Source organism: Penaeus vannamei, chromosome 25, assembly GCF_042767895.1.
Source record: "Penaeus vannamei isolate JL-2024 chromosome 25, ASM4276789v1, whole genome shotgun sequence".
NCBI lineage: Eukaryota > Metazoa > Arthropoda > Malacostraca > Decapoda > Penaeidae > Penaeus > Penaeus vannamei.
Genome location: NC_091573.1, coordinates 17,864,427 through 17,882,961, shown reverse-complemented (window position 1 = coordinate 17,882,961; position 18,535 = coordinate 17,864,427).

The following is an 18,535-nucleotide window of genomic DNA, read 5'->3' as shown; positions in this document are numbered from 1 at the left end:
TTTTTAAACCCAACATCTGCGGCTTTGTCTATTGACAATCAAGTGTTGCTGTTGATTGTCCCAGATTAATCCAAGCCATTTTATGGAGGGTGTTGGTGAAAGGTGGGATTTTTGAATGTTGAATTGTAATCCCATTGACTTTTCCTATTTCTAATGTCTTTTGAATCATGGACCGGCACTCTCTGGGTGTGACAGTTAAAATCAACCAGTCGTCTAGATACATAAATATCTGTACTCCCATCTTGACTAAGCGTGCTTGGACTGGTTGTAGCATTTTGGAGAAAACTCTTGGGGCTATGTTTAGCCCAAATGGGAGCACTTTGAATTGATATATCTGGTTGCCTGCCGAGAATGCCAGATATGGTTGTATCTTCTGTGTATTGGTATATGCCAATATGCCTCTTTAGATCCAGAGAAGCTAGTAAAGTGCCTGGTTGTAGGGTAAGACGGACTTGTGCAACAGTTTACATTTTGAACTTGAAAGTTTGGATTGTTGATTTAGTTTGCTTACCCCAATACTAATCGTGACTCTTGTGAATTCCTCTTGGGAGCTTCGAACAGTCGATTTAGAAACACTTTTCCTTTTGACCGTTCTACAACCTTTTTTTTTTTTTAATTTTTGGGGGTTTTTCTGGGGAGTAGTGGAGAGGAGGTACATTGTTGTACCATGGCCAACTAGTCCTTTCTTGTTACATTCTTGGCCCATCCTGGAGGCCATTTTGCTTGCCTTTCCTAATAGGCGACCATTGACCAGATAGTCATTGCTTCCTGGTTCTTGAAATTTGGAGCCAGAGTTTTGTCCTTTATTTTTGTCTCTCCAAAAGGGGGCGTTGATGAGAGCGTTGGTGACGATCCAATGGAACTTCTTGTCCAACAGTGGATTCATATCTTTCCTATGGGTATGAGTTATTCTCTGAAAGCCTGTTGCATGATTGCGAGTTCCTTGAGTCCTATGTGTCTGACCTCGCTTTTCTTGAGTGGTCGAGACTGCAATACTTTCAGAAGTTGAGGCGGAAGAGATACTTGAAGTGGTTTGGGTATCTTTTCTATTTCGGGTCGGAGGGAAACCCTCTCCCACACGGTTTGTGATGGAAAGGGTCACCTTGAGTAAGTTCATCTTTGCTGACTCCAGGCCTCTGGGAACCCTTTTTCTCTCAAATATTCTCTTCTTAATTGCTTCTTCAATAAGAGTCAGTGCTATTGGCACTGCAAAGTGCCCTATGCCTACTGCTGCTTGGGCTGCTACACTGATGATAAAGGGCGGGGCTTTTTTTTTCCCGGGTTTGTTTTTTTCCTTTAACTGACGTTGACTCATAATCTTCCCAGAGTGTATTCTTTGAGGGGGTTCTCAAAGGAGTCTGGAAGTCTTCCCGTCCAGCTTTTGTGCTGAAAGGAACTTCATTATTGTTGCCCTATCAAAATTATCTGGAAAATTAGAGAAACTCTTGACTGGAGTTTTGTACTAGGGGGTGATTGGAGTATGTATTGCTTTGTCAGTCCCCATGATGACAGAACTGCTAAATTTTGGGAAGGTAGAATTTTAGGTTCTGGAATAATTAGTGATGGCGTCCTAGATCCAGAATCTGTCATCATAATGGATGGCATGGCTAAAGGACCCCCCCGAATCAGGGAACTGAGTGAAGAAATTGTATGTGCAACTTTCCCCTTTCATGTCTGGCTGACATAGAGGCGGGTTGATGTTGAGGATTTTCGAGGACGCCACCATAATTGAGTGTCGCCTAAAGGAGAAGTACGTTCTTGAGCTTCCCATATTAATAATTCCTCCCAGACTTCACGACCATCAATAAAGGAAGGTTGGAGTAATGTGGATGACCCATCCAAGGCATTAGTGAAAAATCCTCCTGGGATGGCTGACGTGGATGTACTTGTTCCCATAGGGGAAGGAAAATTTCTCTTGGTCTAGAGTGTGCCACCTGATGACTTGAAGGAGACTGTAATTGTGAAGGAGACATTGAATTGTGAGAAGACAAACGGCACCGTTTCTCAGGTGGAGGGAAAGGGGGTCTAGATCTAGATTGTTGAATCAAATTTGATGAATTTGAGGGAGCTTGGTCTAATGCGTTTTCTGGCATTTTACCCAGTGCTCCAACCCGCTGTTTTAGAAGCATCGCAAATTTTAGGGTTTTCCTCTTGAAATGTCTGTAGATTTTTACTTGAAGAAAGGGGAGTGTCTTGTATCTAAGTTATTTTTTGACATTTGGGGGGGGGAAAGGGGGTGATGCAGTGCCTGCTGGTCCTCCAAACCATTTTGCCAATTCTGGTGATGACCAACCAAATTCAGAAATTCCACGTCTAGATGCTGAAGCTGCAGCTCTTGGGTATTTGGGGCTCTAGAAGTTCTCACTCTGTAGTTGACCGTGGGTCTTCAGAGGCTCTTACAACTTCTAACCAAACCCGGAGCAAGTTGGACACTCATTCGGGTTGAACACTCCTTGTATAGCACATGGGGAATGTTGGGACAATGGATGTGGTCTGTAGTCCTCACTTTTGTCTTACAGCCTTTTGTTCGGGACACTGAAAGTGTTCCAGGGACGACATCTGTGAAAGAAGAAGGCTGTGTGTAACTAGGGTCTTCTATTGTCTCATTGTTCATATTAATATTGTATCTGGATAGCTATTATATATGAAAGAAGTGTAAAAGTAGCTTCTTGAATCACAAATAATCAGCTTTGTGGTGACAGGGTAGCGCATAGGAGCTGCCTCTAGTTGAGGAGCGCACTAGCTCGGGAGCGTGTAGAGCATGAGAAGAGCTGTCTCTACTCGGAGCACGTAGCTCAAGAGTGTGCGAGGAGCGCGAGAGGGAGCTACCTCTAGCTCAGGAGCACAAGAGGAGTTGTCTGTAGCTCGGGAGAGCAAGAGGAGTTGCCTCTAGCTCGGGAACACGAGAGGAGCTGTCTGTAGCTCTGAGGGGGTTTAGTAGGGGAGGGGAGCGGGGGGGGAGGACGGGCTCTTTGAGCGCGAGGATCGCGAGAGGAACTGTCTGTAGCTCGGGAGCGCGAGAGGATCTGTCTGTTGCTTGGTGGGTGCGGCCCCAGGAGTTTCCTTCTTAGCTCGGGATCGCGAGAGGGAGCTGTCTGTAGCCCCCCCGTGAGCGCGAGGATCGCGAGAGGAGCTGTCTGTAGCTCGGGAGCGCGAGAGGATCTGTCTGTTGCTTGGGATGCGACAGGAGTTTCCCCTCCTAGCTCGGGACGCGAAGAGTGCGATAGGAGCTGTTTTGTAGCTTGGGGAGCGCGACAGGGGAGCCCTTCCTCTGCTCGGGAGCGCGAGGAGTGCGAGAGGAGCTGTCTGTAGATCGGGAGGCGACAGGAGCTTCCTCTAGCTCGGGAGCGGGGAGAGGAGCGGGCTATAGTCGGGAGCGTGACAGGATCTTCCTCTAGCTCGGGACCCAAGGGAGAAGCTGTCTAAGCTCGGGAGCGTACAGGAGCTCTTTAGCTCGGGGAGCGCGAGGAGCTGGTCTTTTTAGATCGGGAGCGCAACAGGAGCTTCCTCAGCTCGGGAGCGCGAGAGGAGCTGTCTTAGCTCGGGAGCGTGACAGGACTTCCTCTAGCTCGGGAGCGCAGAGAGCTGTCTGTAGATCGGGAGCGCGACAGGAGCTTCCTCTAGCTCGGGAGCGCGAGAGGAGCTGTCTTAGTCGGGAGCGGACAGAGCTTCCTCTAGCTCGGGAGCTGCCTGTAGCTCGGAAGCGCGAATAACCCCGAGGAGCTGCTTCTATCCGGGAGTTCGTGAGGAGCTACTCTAATTCGGGGGCGTGAGAGGAGTTGCCTGTAGCTCGGAAGCCCGAAGGATACCCGAGGAGCTGCCTCTAACTCGGGTAGGTGTAGAGAACCCACTAACTCGAGAATATTTGTTATAGCTGAGGAGCTCAACAAACTCCGGAAGTGCTGACAGAGTGTCTGGGTTGACATGTATAAGCAACAACTATAATAATTACATAGTTTAATGATTAGTGGACCCTTGTATGTTTCAACTATCAACAGGTCAGCTGTAGGAATTTTAATCTTTTCTCATATACTTTGACGGAAAGAAGGAAACCCTTTAGAAGTATTAAAATATTGTAAAATACAAAATAAAGATTCACTCTATCTAGAAAGAGAATTATGTCAACCAGGTAAACATGACTATCACCAAAATAAAACGGGAGTTTCGTACAATCATACGAAGCTCGCCGACAGCGATGTACATTTGTTATTTCTTACCTTTATCGTTAAAGAGATGACTGCAACCCCGAGAAAAAAAAATTTTTCGTGAATGCAAGAAATTTACGAATTTTGTAGACCTTTTGTACTCGCTGGCGACGATGACAAGAATGAAAAATGGCGGCAACGTACCGCGCAGGGCAGGGATCCGAGACACGGGATTCATTCCCCTCCTTTCCCTTTGGGCCCAAATTTCCCGCCAATGAGAATGAAGTTCGATTCAGTTTTGAACTTTTCCGCCATTCCGAATAGGTTCTGGCATTACCAGCTATGGAGGCCACCCTAGTTGAAGGGGAATCTAGCGTATTGCAGCCCCTTTTTGGGAAAAAAGGTTGAAAAAAAAAATTTTTTGCTTTTAAATGATAATTATGATGATTTTAACATTACTTCAAGGGAATTATGATGATTTTCATGGTAATTCCTTTATTATTAACAATAACGATGATAATAATGATGATAATATCAACTATAATAATGATAATAACAATAATAGTAATGATAATGATAATTTTCATAATTCTAATAAAAGCAATAGTTAAATTTTATTCAATTAATTTCCATACTAATAATGGCAATGGAAATAATAATCATATCATTATTATTGTTATTATAATGAGTATTATTGTCATTATCTATTTCTAAATTATCATTATTTTATTATCAATTTTGAAAAAAGTTATAATTTATGAAAATGACAGTAAAAATTGGGAAAAATTTAAAATTATAACTGCAATAATTTTAATGATAATAATGATAAACTGACGATAATGACAGTAATGATAATCATAAGAATAATGACAAAATGATGATAATCATAAGAATAATGACAACAATGATGATAATGATGAAAAAATAATCATAGAGTCCATTTATAATGAAATAAAGGCTAAAACAAATAAAACCCAAAAATCGAAAAAAAAGGGAAAATTTTTGCGTATTACAACCCTTTGAGAGAGAGGTCGAAAAAATTTTGATTATTTTCATGATAATTCCTTTTTTTATTAACAAAAATTATGATGATTATGATGATAATGACAATGATAATAATGATGATAATGATAAAATCATTCTAATGACAATTTTGATAATTACTGCAATAATACCAATAATTAAATCTATTCTAATAATTTTATATTAATAATGCCAATAGAAAAAATGATAATATAATAATTATTATTATCATGAGTATTTTTGTCATTATTATTTCTAAATTTATTATTATTGATATTATCCTTATAAAAATAGTTATAATGATGAAAATGACATTGAGAATTAGCATGATAATAATTATAACTGCAATAATGATAATGATAATACAGATAATCATGAAGATAATGACTATAATAATGATAATCATAAGAATAATGCCAAAAAAATGATGATAATGATAATAATAATAATCATAGAGTCCATTTATAATGAAATTAAGGCTAAAACTACTAAAATCCCATAATTCGAGAAAAAAAACGGCAAATTCTAGCGTATTACAGCCTTTTGAGAGAAAGGTCGAAAAACAAACTTTTTCGCCTTTAAATGATAATTATGATGATTTTAACATTAATTCAGGTAATTATGATGATTTTCATGATAATTCCTTTATCATTAACAATAATGATAATCATGATAATGACAATAATAATAATGGTAATAATTAATGATAATTTTGATAATTACTGCAATAATAGCAATAATTAATTCTAGTCTAATAAATTTTATACTAATAATGACAATAGAAATAATAATATTATTATTGTTATCATAATGAGTATTATTGTCATTATTATTTATAAAACTATCATTATTTTTATTATCATTATAAAAATAGTTATAATGATGAATATGACAGTAATAATAATCATTATAACTGCAATAACGATAATGACAATAATGATAATCATGATGATAATGACTATAATTATGATAATCATAAGAATAATAACAATAATGATTATAATGATGATAATAATAATCATAGAGTCCACTTATAATGAAATAAAGGCTAAAAATAATAAAATCCCAAAAATCGAAAAAAACAGCAAAATCTAGCGTATTACAGCCTTTTGAAAGAAAAGTCGGAAAAAAAAATTTTTTGCTTTTAAAGGATAATTATGATGATTTCAACATTAATTCAGGTAATTATGATAATTTTCCATGATAATTCGTTTATTATGAACAATAATGATGATAAACAATGATAATAATGATAATAATAATAAAATGATAATTATAATAATGATAATGATAATAATGATAATCATGAAGATAATGACTATAATGATGATAATCATAAAAATTATGCCAATAATGATAATAATGAGGATAATAATAATCATAGAGGGCCATTTATAATGAAATAAAGGCTAAAACAGTTTGAGAGAAGGGTCGAAAAAAAACCCCTTTTTCGCTTTTAAAAAAATTATGATGATTTTAACATTAATTCAGGTAATTATGATTATTTCATGATAATAATGGTGATAATTATGATGATAATGACAATAATAATAATGATAATATAATAAAATGATAATTTTGATAATTACTGCAATAATAGCAATAATTAACTGTATTCTAAGAATTTTCATACTAATAATGACAATAGAAATTTAAAAATAAAAACATTATTATTGTTATTATAATGAGTAAAGTCATTAATATTTCTAAAATTATCATTATTGTTATCATTATAAAAATAGTTATAATGATGAAAAAGACATTAATAATTAGCATAATAAAAAACCCAAAAATGATAATGATAATAATGATAATCATGACGATAATGACTATAATGATGATAATCATAAGAATAGGGATAATAATGGGTGATAATGATGAAAAAATAATAGTCAGACTTTTTTTGCTTTTAAAGTATGATTATGATGATTTTTTTAAAAATTTAAATTTAGGTAATTATGATGATTTTCATGATAATTCCTTTATCATTATCAATAATGATGATAATTATAATGATGATGACAATAATAATATTGATAATAATAATAAAATTATAATGATAATTTTGATAATTACTGCAATAATAGTAATAATTAACTCTATTATAATAAGTTTCATAATAATAATGACAATGGGAAATAATAATACCCTTATTATTGTTATCATAAAGAGTATTATTGTCATTATTATTTCTAAAATTATCATTATTGTTATTATCATTATAAAATAATTTTAAAAAGGGTGAAAATGACAGTAATAATTAGCATTATAACTCCAATAATGATAATGCTAATAATGATAAACATGACGATAATGACTATAATGATGATAAAAGAAAATAATGATAATCATGACGATAATGACTATAATGATGATAATCATAAGAATAATAACAATAATGATGACAATGAGGATAATAATAATCATAGAGTCCATTTTTAATGAAATAAAGGCTGAAAGTAATAAAAATCCCAAAAGTCGAAAAAAAGGCAAAATCTAGATTATGATTATTCCAGTTATAAAGTTAATTGTTACTGTTTTATTTTCGTATTACAGCCTTTTCAGAGAAAGGTCGAAAACCCCCCTTTTTTTCTTTTTAAAAGCCCTATGAGAATATGGTCGAAAAAAAAAACCCTTTTTGGATGATTATGATGATTTCTCCCAAAAATTCGGCTAATTATGATGATTTTTTTTGATAATCCCATTAATAATGTTGATAATAATGATAATTAGACATTAATTAGAATCATTTGGGCATTAATTGGGTAATTATAATAAGGGTAAAAATTTAAAAGATAATTTGCGTAATTAATGCAATAATAAGAATCATCAACAATAATGATTTTCATGATAATAACAATAATGATAATAATAACAATAACGATAATGATAATAATTAAAAAAATAATAATAGAAATAATCATAATATCGCTATTATTGTTATTATAAATATTACTGTTGTTATTATTATTTCTAAAATTATCATTATTAATATTATCATTATAGAAAAAAGTTATGAGAAAAAAGACATTAATAAATAAGATAATAGCTCTTATGATGATTATATTAAGGGTAATTATGGCGATAATTACAAAAATGATGATAATGATGATGTTAATGCTTTTAATGATAATAATGATGATAATCATAAAGCCCATTCTTAATGAAAAAAAGGGTAAAAAATATAAAAATCCACAAAATCGAAAAAACGGCGAAAACTAGCGATATATAGCCTTATGAGAATATGGTCGAAAAAAAAACCTTTTCGAGTTTATGGGGTGATTATGATGATTTCTGCAATAATTCGGCTAATTATGATGATTTTCATGATAATCCCATTAATAATGACGATAATGATGATAATTATGACATTAATTAGGATACTTATGACATTAATTAGGATTGTTATAAGATGATAATTATAATGATAATTTGCGTAATTAATGCGATAATAGCAATCATCAACAATGATTTTTATGATAATTGGCAATTTTAAAAAAGATAATATTTAAAAATTTTTAAAAAAAATAATTTTGAAAATTAAAACATTTTGCATTAAATTGGTAAATTTTAAATTAAATTTCTGTTTTGGGAAATTAAAAATTAAAAATTTTTTAAAATTAAACTTTTTGTTTTATATTAAAAAAATAATTAAATGAGGGAAAAAAATTAAAAATTTAAAAATAATAGAAATAATCATAAACCATTATTTTTTAAAAAAAGAATTTTTAAAATTTTAAAAATCTTATGAAAAATGGAAAAATCTTTAAAAAATAAAAAAAGCCCTTTGGTTAATTAAGGGGGGAAATTTTTCCCTTTTTAATTTTGGGATTTTAAATTTTTTGGTTTATTTAAAATAAAGGACTTAATGAAAAACTAAAAATTAAAAACCCCAAATTAAAAAAAATTACGTATATTTTTATGGAAAATTTCAAAAAACCCCTTTTTATTTTTTATGATTATATTTTTGTTAAATTGGGAATTATAAAAATTTTATGTAATTATTAAAAATTGGTTATTTTATCATTAAATTTCTTTTTTAAAATTTAATTTTTAAAATAAAAAATAATGATAATTTGGAAAAATAATGAAATAAAATAAATTTTAAAGAAATGAAATAATTTTTTAACTAATTTATTTAAAAATAAAAATTTTTAATAGAGTTTAAAATTTTTCCCATTATTGGTAAATTTTAAATTATGTTTTAAATTTTTATTTTAAAATTATTATTATTTTACTTCATTATAAAAAGTTTATAAAAAAAATACATTATTTTAATTTAAAGAAAATTGATGGGAAAAATTAAAACATAATAAAAAATTAAAATTAAAAACCCCATAAAAAATTAAAAAAGCGAAAAGGTTTTTTTCGAATTTTCCTTTTTTTGAAAGGGGTTTTATTACTTCTTCCTTTATTTCATTATAAATGGACTGAATGATAATTTTTATCAAAATTTTTATTATTACTGTCATCATTTTTATGAAATTTTCATTTTAGTCATTATCATCATTTAAAATTTTTTTTTTATTGCAGTTATAATAATTTTACAAATTTTGTTTTTTTTATCATTATTTCTATTTATATAATGAAATAGCAAAATGATAATTTTTAGAAAAAATAATGGAAAAAAATAATAAATTTTAATGACAATGATAATGATGTTATTATTTTTTCTATTGCCAAATTTTTAGTATGAAAAATTTTTGGAATAGAGTTAATTATTCTATTAATTTCAGTAATTTCAAGATTAAACTTATAATTATGATTTTAACATTTTTATCATTATTATTGTCATTATCATTGTCATTATCATAAAAATATCATTATTTCAATAATAAAGGGAAATTTTCATGGAAATTATCATAATTACCTGAATTAATTTTAAAAACCTCATAATTACCATTAAAAAGCGAAAAAGTTTTGTTTTTTTTCGACGTTTCTCTCATAAGGCTGTAATACGCTAGATTTTGGCTTTTCGACTTGTGGGATTTTATTACTTCTGGCCTTTATTTAATTATAAATGGACTGAATGATAATTATTATCATCATTATTATCATTACTGTCATCATTTTTATGATGATTATCATTATAGTCATTATCATCATGATTATCATTATTATTATCATCATTATTGCAGTTATAATAATTATCATGTTAACCATTATTGCTATTTTTATCATTATAATTATTTATATAATAATAGCAATTATGATAATCTTAGAAATAATAATGACAATAATAATAATTATAATGACAACGATAAAGATGTTATTATTTCTATTACCATTATTAGTATGAAAATTATTGAAAGAGTTAATTATTGCTATTATTGCAGTAATTCTCAAGATTATCATTATAATTTTGATTTTATCATTATTATCATTAGTATTGTCAGTATCGTTGTCGTTATCATAATTATCATCATTATTGTCAATAATAAAGGAATTATCATGGAAATCATCATAATTACCTGAATTAATGTTAAAATCCTCATAATTAGTCATTATCACAGTATTATCATATTATTATCATCATTTTAGCAGTTATAATAATTATTATGCTAATCATTATTACTTTTTTATCATTATAACTATTTATATAATGATAATAGCAATAATGAAAATTTTAGAAATAATAATGAAAATAATAATAATTATAATGACAATGATGATGATATTATTTCTGTTGCCATTATTAGTATGAAAATTATTGGAATAGAGTTAATTGTTGCTATTATTGCAGTAATTATCAAAGTGATCATTACAATTATGATTTTATCATTATCATTGTCATTATCATCATAATTATCATCTTTATTTTCAATAATAAAGGAATTATCATGAAAATCATCATAATTACCTGAGTTCAGGTTAAAGTCCTCATATTTACCATTTAAATGCGAAAAATGATTTTTTTCAACGTCTCTTCAAAAGGGTTTAATATGCTAGATTTTACCTTTTTTTTTTTTTTTTTAGATTTTTGGGTTTTTATATGGACTGAATAATAATCATTATTATGCTAGATTTTACCGTTTTTTTTTTTTTTTTTTTTTTTTTAGATATTTGGGTTTTTATATGGACTGAATAATAATCATTATTATCATTACTGTCTTTATTTTCATAATTATTATCATTATAGTCATTATCATCATGATCATCATTATTAGTCATCATAATTGCAGTTATAATAATTATTGTGCTATTTTTTTTTCTATTTCTATGATTATAACTATTTATATAATGATAATGGCAATAAGTATAATTTTAGAAATAATAATGCCAATTATAATAATTATAATGACAATGATTATGATATTACTTCTATTGCCATTATTATTATGAAAATTATTGCTATTATTGCAGTAATTATCAAAACTATCATTATAATTATGATTTTATCGTTATTATTGTCATTATCATTGTCATTATCATTATGATCATTATTGTCAATAAGAAAAGAATTATCATGAAAATCATCATAATTATCTGATTTAATATTAAAATCCTCATAATTACCACTAAAAAGCGAAAAAGGTTTTTTTTAGACGTTTCTCTAACAAGGCTGTAAAACACTAGATTTCGCCGTTTTTTTTCGACTTATGGGATTTTATTACTTCTGGCCTTTATTTCATTATAAATGGACCGAATAATTATTATTATCATAATTATTCTAATTACTGTCATTATTTCATTATTATCATTATAGTCATTATCATCATGATTATCATTTTTATTATCATCATTATTGCAGTTATCATAATTATTATGCTAATTATTATTGCTATTTTTATCATTATAACTATTTATATAATTATAATAGCAATAATGATAATTTTAGAAATAATAATGACAATAATAATAATTATAATGACAATGATAATCATATTATTTCTATTGCCATTGTTAGTATGAAAATTATTGGAATAGAGTTAATTATATCAGCAATTATCAAAATTATCATTATAATTATGATTTTATCATTAATATTGTCATTATCATTGTCATTATCATCATAATTATCATTATTGTCAATAATAAAGGAATTATCATGAAAATCCTCATAAATACCTGAATTAATTATAAAATCCTCATAATTACCATTAAAAAGCGAAAAAGGTTTTTTTCGACGTTTCTCTCAAATTGCTGTAATACGCTATACTATGCCGTTTTTTCGACTTCTGGGAGTTTATTACTTCTGGTCTTTATTTCATTATAAATGGACTGAAAAATAATTATTATAATCATTATCATTACTGCCATCATTTTCATGATTATTATCATTATAGTCATTATCATCATGATTATCATTATTATTATCATCATTATTGTAGTTATAATAATTATTTTGCTAATTAATATTGCTATTTTTATCATTATAACTATTTATATAATGATAATAGCAATAATGATAATTTTAGAAATAATAATGACAAGAATAATAATCATAATGACAATGATGATGTTATTATTTCTATTGCCATTATTATTATGAAAATTAGGAATAGATTTAATTATTGCTATAGTTATCAAAATTTTCACTATAATTATGATTTTATCATTATTATTTTCATTATCATTGTCATTATCATCATAATTATCATCATTATTGCCAATAATAAAGTTATTGGTCAAATCCTCATAATTACCACTAAAAAGCGAAAAAGGTTTTTTTGACGTTTCTCTCAATTTTATTACATTTTATTACATCTGGCATTTATTTCATTATAAATGGACTGAATAATAATAATTATTATCATTATTATCATTACTGTCATTATTTTCATGATTATCATTATAAGCATTATTATCATGATTATCATTAGTATTATCATTATTGCAGTTATAATAATTATCATGCTCATTGTTATTGCTATTTTTATCATTATAACCATCTATATAATGATAATAGCAATAATGATAATTTTAGAAATAATAATGACACTTGTCATTATCATTGTCATTATCATCATAATTATAATCATTATTATCGATAATGAAGTGATTATCATGAAAATCCTCATAATTACCTGAGTTAATGTTAAAATCCTCATAATTACCACTTAAAAGCGAAAAAGTTTTTTTTTTTGACGTTTCTCTGAAAAGGCTGTGTAATACACTAGATTTTGCCGTTTTTTCGACTTCTGGGATTTTATTACTTCCTACCTTTATTTCATTATAAATGGATTGAATAATAATTATTATCATTATTATCATTACTGTTATTATTTTCCTGATAATTATCATTATAGGCATTATCATGATTACCATTATTATCATCATTATTGAAGTTATAATAATCATTATGCTCATTATTATTGTTTTTTTATCATTATAACTATTTATGATAAAAATAGCAATAATAATTAACATAATAATTATTATAGCTTCAATAATGACAATAATAATGATAATCATGATGAAAATAACTATAATGATAATAATCATGAAAATAATGACAGTAATGAAAATTATTATTCAGTCCATTTATAATGAAATGAAGGCTAGAAGTAATAAAATCCCATAAGTCGATAAAACGGCAAAATCTAGCGTATTACAGCCTTTTGAGAGAAACGTCGAAAAAACTCCTTTTTTTTTCCTTTTTAATGGTAATTATGAGGATTTTAACATTAATTCAGGTAAATATGAGGATTGACAATAATGATGATAATTATGATGATAATGACAATGATAATGACAATAATAATGATAAAATAATAATTATAATGATAATTTCGATAATTACAGCAATAAATAACTCTATTCCAATAATTTTCATACTAATAATGGCAATAGAAATAATAATAATATCACCATTGTCATTACAAATATTATCATTGCCATTATTATTTCTACAATTATCATTATTGCTACTATCATTATATAAATAGTTATAATGATAAAAACAGCAATAATGATAATTATTATAACTGCAATAATTATGATAATATAATGATAATCATGATGTTAATGATTATAATAATAATCATGAAAATAATGGCAGTAATGAAAATAATTATTATTCAGTCCATTTATAATGAAATAAAGGCTTGAAGTAATAAAATCCCAAAAGTCGAAAAAATGGTAAAATCTAGCGTATTACAAACCTTTTGAGAGAAACTTCGAAAAAAAAAACCTTTTTCGCTTTTTAATGGTTATGATGTGGATTTTCACATTAATTCAGGTAATTATGATGATTTTCATGATAATTCTTTTATTACTGACAATAATGAGGATAATTATGATGATAATGACAATGATAACGACATTAATAATGATAAAATCATAATTACAATGATAATTTCGATAATTACTGCAATAATAGCAATAATTATTCCAATAATTTCATATAAATAATTGCGATAGAACTAATATCATTATCATTGTCATTATAATTTTTATTATTGTCTTTTTTATTTACATAGATATCATTATTGCTATTATCATTGTATAAATAGTTATAATGATAAAAATAGCAATAATAATTAGCATAATAAATATTATAACTGCAATAATGATGATAATAATAATGATAATCATGATGATAACTATAATGATAATAATCATGAAAATGACAGTAATGATAATTATGATGATAATAATAATTATTCAGTCCCATTTATAATGAAATAAAGGCCAGAGGTAATAAAATCCCAAAAGCCGAAAAACGGGCAAATCTAGCGTATTACAACTTTTGAGAGAAACGTCGAAAAAATCCTTTTTCGCTTTTTAATGGTAATTATGAGTATTTTTCATGATATTTCTTTAATTATTGACAATAATGATGATAATTATGATGATAATGACAATAATAATGATAAAATCATAATGATAATGAAAATTTTCATAATTAATAGCAATAATTAACTCTATTTCAATAACTTTCATACTAATAATGGCAAAAATACTAATAGCATCATTATCATTGTCATTATAATTATTATTATTGTCATTATTATTTCTAAAATTATCAATATTGCTAATATCCTTACATAAATAGTTATAATGATAAAAATAGCAATAATAATTAGCATAATAATTATTATAACTGCAATAATGATAATAATGATAATCATGATGATAATGACTATAATGATAATAATCATGAAAATAATGACAGTAATGATAATAATTATGATAATAATAATTATTCGGTCCATTTATAATGAAATAAAGGCCAGAAGTAAACAATCGCATAAGGGACTGGATTAACTAATCAGGTAACTTATGATATTTTCCTTGAGTAAATTCCATTGAAAATACATTAATCATTATGATGATAATGACAATGATAACAATAATAATGATAAAATCATAATTATAATGATAATATTGATAATTACTGCAATAATGAACTCCATTCCAATATTTTCATAATTATGGCAATAGAAATAATAATAACATCTTCATTGTCATGTATATAATTATTCATTATTGTCATTAATATTACTAAAATCATCATTATTGCTATTATCTTATATAAAGTTATAATGAATTACCAATAATAATTAGGATAATAATTATTATAACTACAATAATGATGATAAATAATGGTAATCATGATGATAATGACTATAATGATAATAATCATGAAAATAATAATCACTGAAGAAATGAATAGATATAGATCATTCAGGAGGACGGTACCACTGAAAGAGGCTTGGGTTTTTAAAAAGGGTCTCTGGCTAGTGCTTGCCAGTACACTATGGACCTTCTTGGTTGTAACAAAATTAATATCACTTGTAAATTATTGTGTTTTCCTTAACCTTGAAGTGTAGTAATAGGGGTTTGTCTAGGGGGGGGGTTATCTTGATGGTTCCAGCAACGCCACAGTAAGGGTAATTCACGGGGAACACAAACACCTACTCCAGAGACAATTCCCTTTCAGATTAAGGCTAAGGCTAAGTCCACGATATGCAAAGTTGAGCCTCACAGCCGGTATGGGAGCCCGGCCTGTACGACTAATGCCGACTCGATGACGTGACAGAGTTTAGTCCTTACCCACCGTGATGCCCATCCTGAGTGGTAACCTCCAGGCGACAATTGCAATTCCTCACGCTTGGACGGGGCGCGAACCACCATACGTGATATTTATTGAAACAACTGAAGCCACAATGACGTAGCGAAATGAACACCGGGAGTATACAGAGTAACGTGTCGGTCTCTCATCCGACGGGTCGTGGTTCGCGGCCCCGTCCAGGCGCGAGGAATTGCAATTGTCGCCTGGGAGGTTACCACTCTGGATGGGCATCACGGTGGGTAAGACTAAACTCTGTCGCGTCATCGAATCAGCATTAGTCGGCACAGGCCGGGCTCCCCTCTTAACCCGGGCGAGGTTCAACTTCGCATATCGGACTTAGCTTATCCTTAAACCTGAAAGGGAGTTGTCTCTGGAGTAGGTGTTTGTGTGTTCCCTGGATTACCCTTACTGTGGCGTTGCTGGAACACATCAAGATAAGGTAGTGTCTGACCCTGTTTCATGTCGGTTAGGGAATTGTAGACTTGTCCATGTGATATTAATTTTGTTACACAGAAGGTCCTTAGTGTATGGCAGCCAAGAAGGTCCCCTTAGTGTATGGTAGGGGCCAGCCTAGGGAGGTGATGACCCCTTTTAAGAACCCATTCCCTCTCGGTGGTAACCCGTCCCTCCCGATGAGGATCTATTATCTATTCATTTTCTTCAGTGATTTTTTTATTATTGCCTATTATTATTTTTTTTTATCATTTCGATACAAGGAGCCAAGAACGCACATAATTAGACCCTATTTCACTACGGTAATTGTACCTGGGTTATGCGACTTCCCTCGAGGAAGTGAACAAGTCCTCTCCCTTCTTTCTCTCGGCCTAAGCCGACATCCACTACTGGACTGGATGATTTCGGTTTCCCTCGATAATAAACCTTGCACTAGTTTTTATAAGAGAAGAGCTAACACCAATAAATATATGCCATGGCAGAGACCAGATCACAGTACACATTCAATAGGTTAGTCTGGTTGAGATGGAAAGAAGACCATTAACATTACTGCAGATGACACATGTTTGTTTTTTAGTCATTTTTATGTGGAAAGACAGCTTAGATGTAACTTAGTTATAAGTACTAGTATTACTTGAACAAGTATTGATATCAAAGCAAATGTGGAGACACATTATGGCGTTGTTGGAGTTATGAAGTCTCCGATTAACTGCTGCTTGTTAAGGATTCTACTTGAAGAGAATGTGTGCATCACCTCGATATGTGGTTAAGTATTGTAAAATCAAGTTATAAGCATCTTTCTGGAATGTGCTCTTAATCCACCAGAGTTACACCTAAATGATTATGGATACACATACGCTGCAATCAGTAATTACACCAGCTGATATGTCTTTTACTCCAGCAGACGTGCTGATCAGGCGCTGGTAACCGTGGCTCAGGATAATTATCATGTTCAATTTCTGTGCGTGTTAGGGTGGTGATAACAGCACAAATCAGAGGACTATTCAGTAGGAGATAATGATTATCAAGAGGATTTTGAGTAGACTTTCGAGTGTTGGATATTAGGGACTGTGTATATAATTGAAATAAAAAATCTAATTATTGCGCTATTTTCAATATTTTGTGCTCCATGATGTTGTAATATGCTCTCTTCACTTTACATTTGGCATCTAGAAAAATACATACCTCATTATCATTTGAGGATATTTATGTATAATAGATTCATTATGGCAATGACCTACAAAAAAAGAATCTGTATAAAGGAATATGCCCAAAGCAACAGTTATTTTTCATGAAGTGAAAATAAACACGAACATGAAAATATCAAAATACTTAACTAAAATGAAGAGAAAGATAGCACCATTTGCTAGACATATGAAAAGCATCAATATATAGTATAATCATTTATAATAATAATACTATTAAGTATGTCCCTCGCGTAAAGGGATATCTAGTGAGGAAGTATATGAAATATGTTTCAGTCGATTTCTAGCCCCCGAAAACTTAGAATATGAAACCAAAACCAGGATCCTGAGACAAAAAATAGGCCGAGTTTTAGCTATTAATGATAATGATTGTTAGCATTACTAATATACTATTATTGTTATTACTATCAACTTTGTTATTATCATCAACAGCAGCGGCCATTTTGAATATCGGTCACAAAAAAAACCTTCAATGGTGCGAACTTTGCGCTCGACTGATTCATCATCGGTAGTTTCAGATCTACTAGAAACAACAAACCCATTGTATATTTTTCAAGTCCGGGTATACTCTCTCTGCCACCGGACTCTAATGATAATGATACAGATGATACTAACTATAATAATAAAAATTATGATGATGACAATGATAATAAAAAATATGATAATAAAGATCATAATGATAATGATGATAT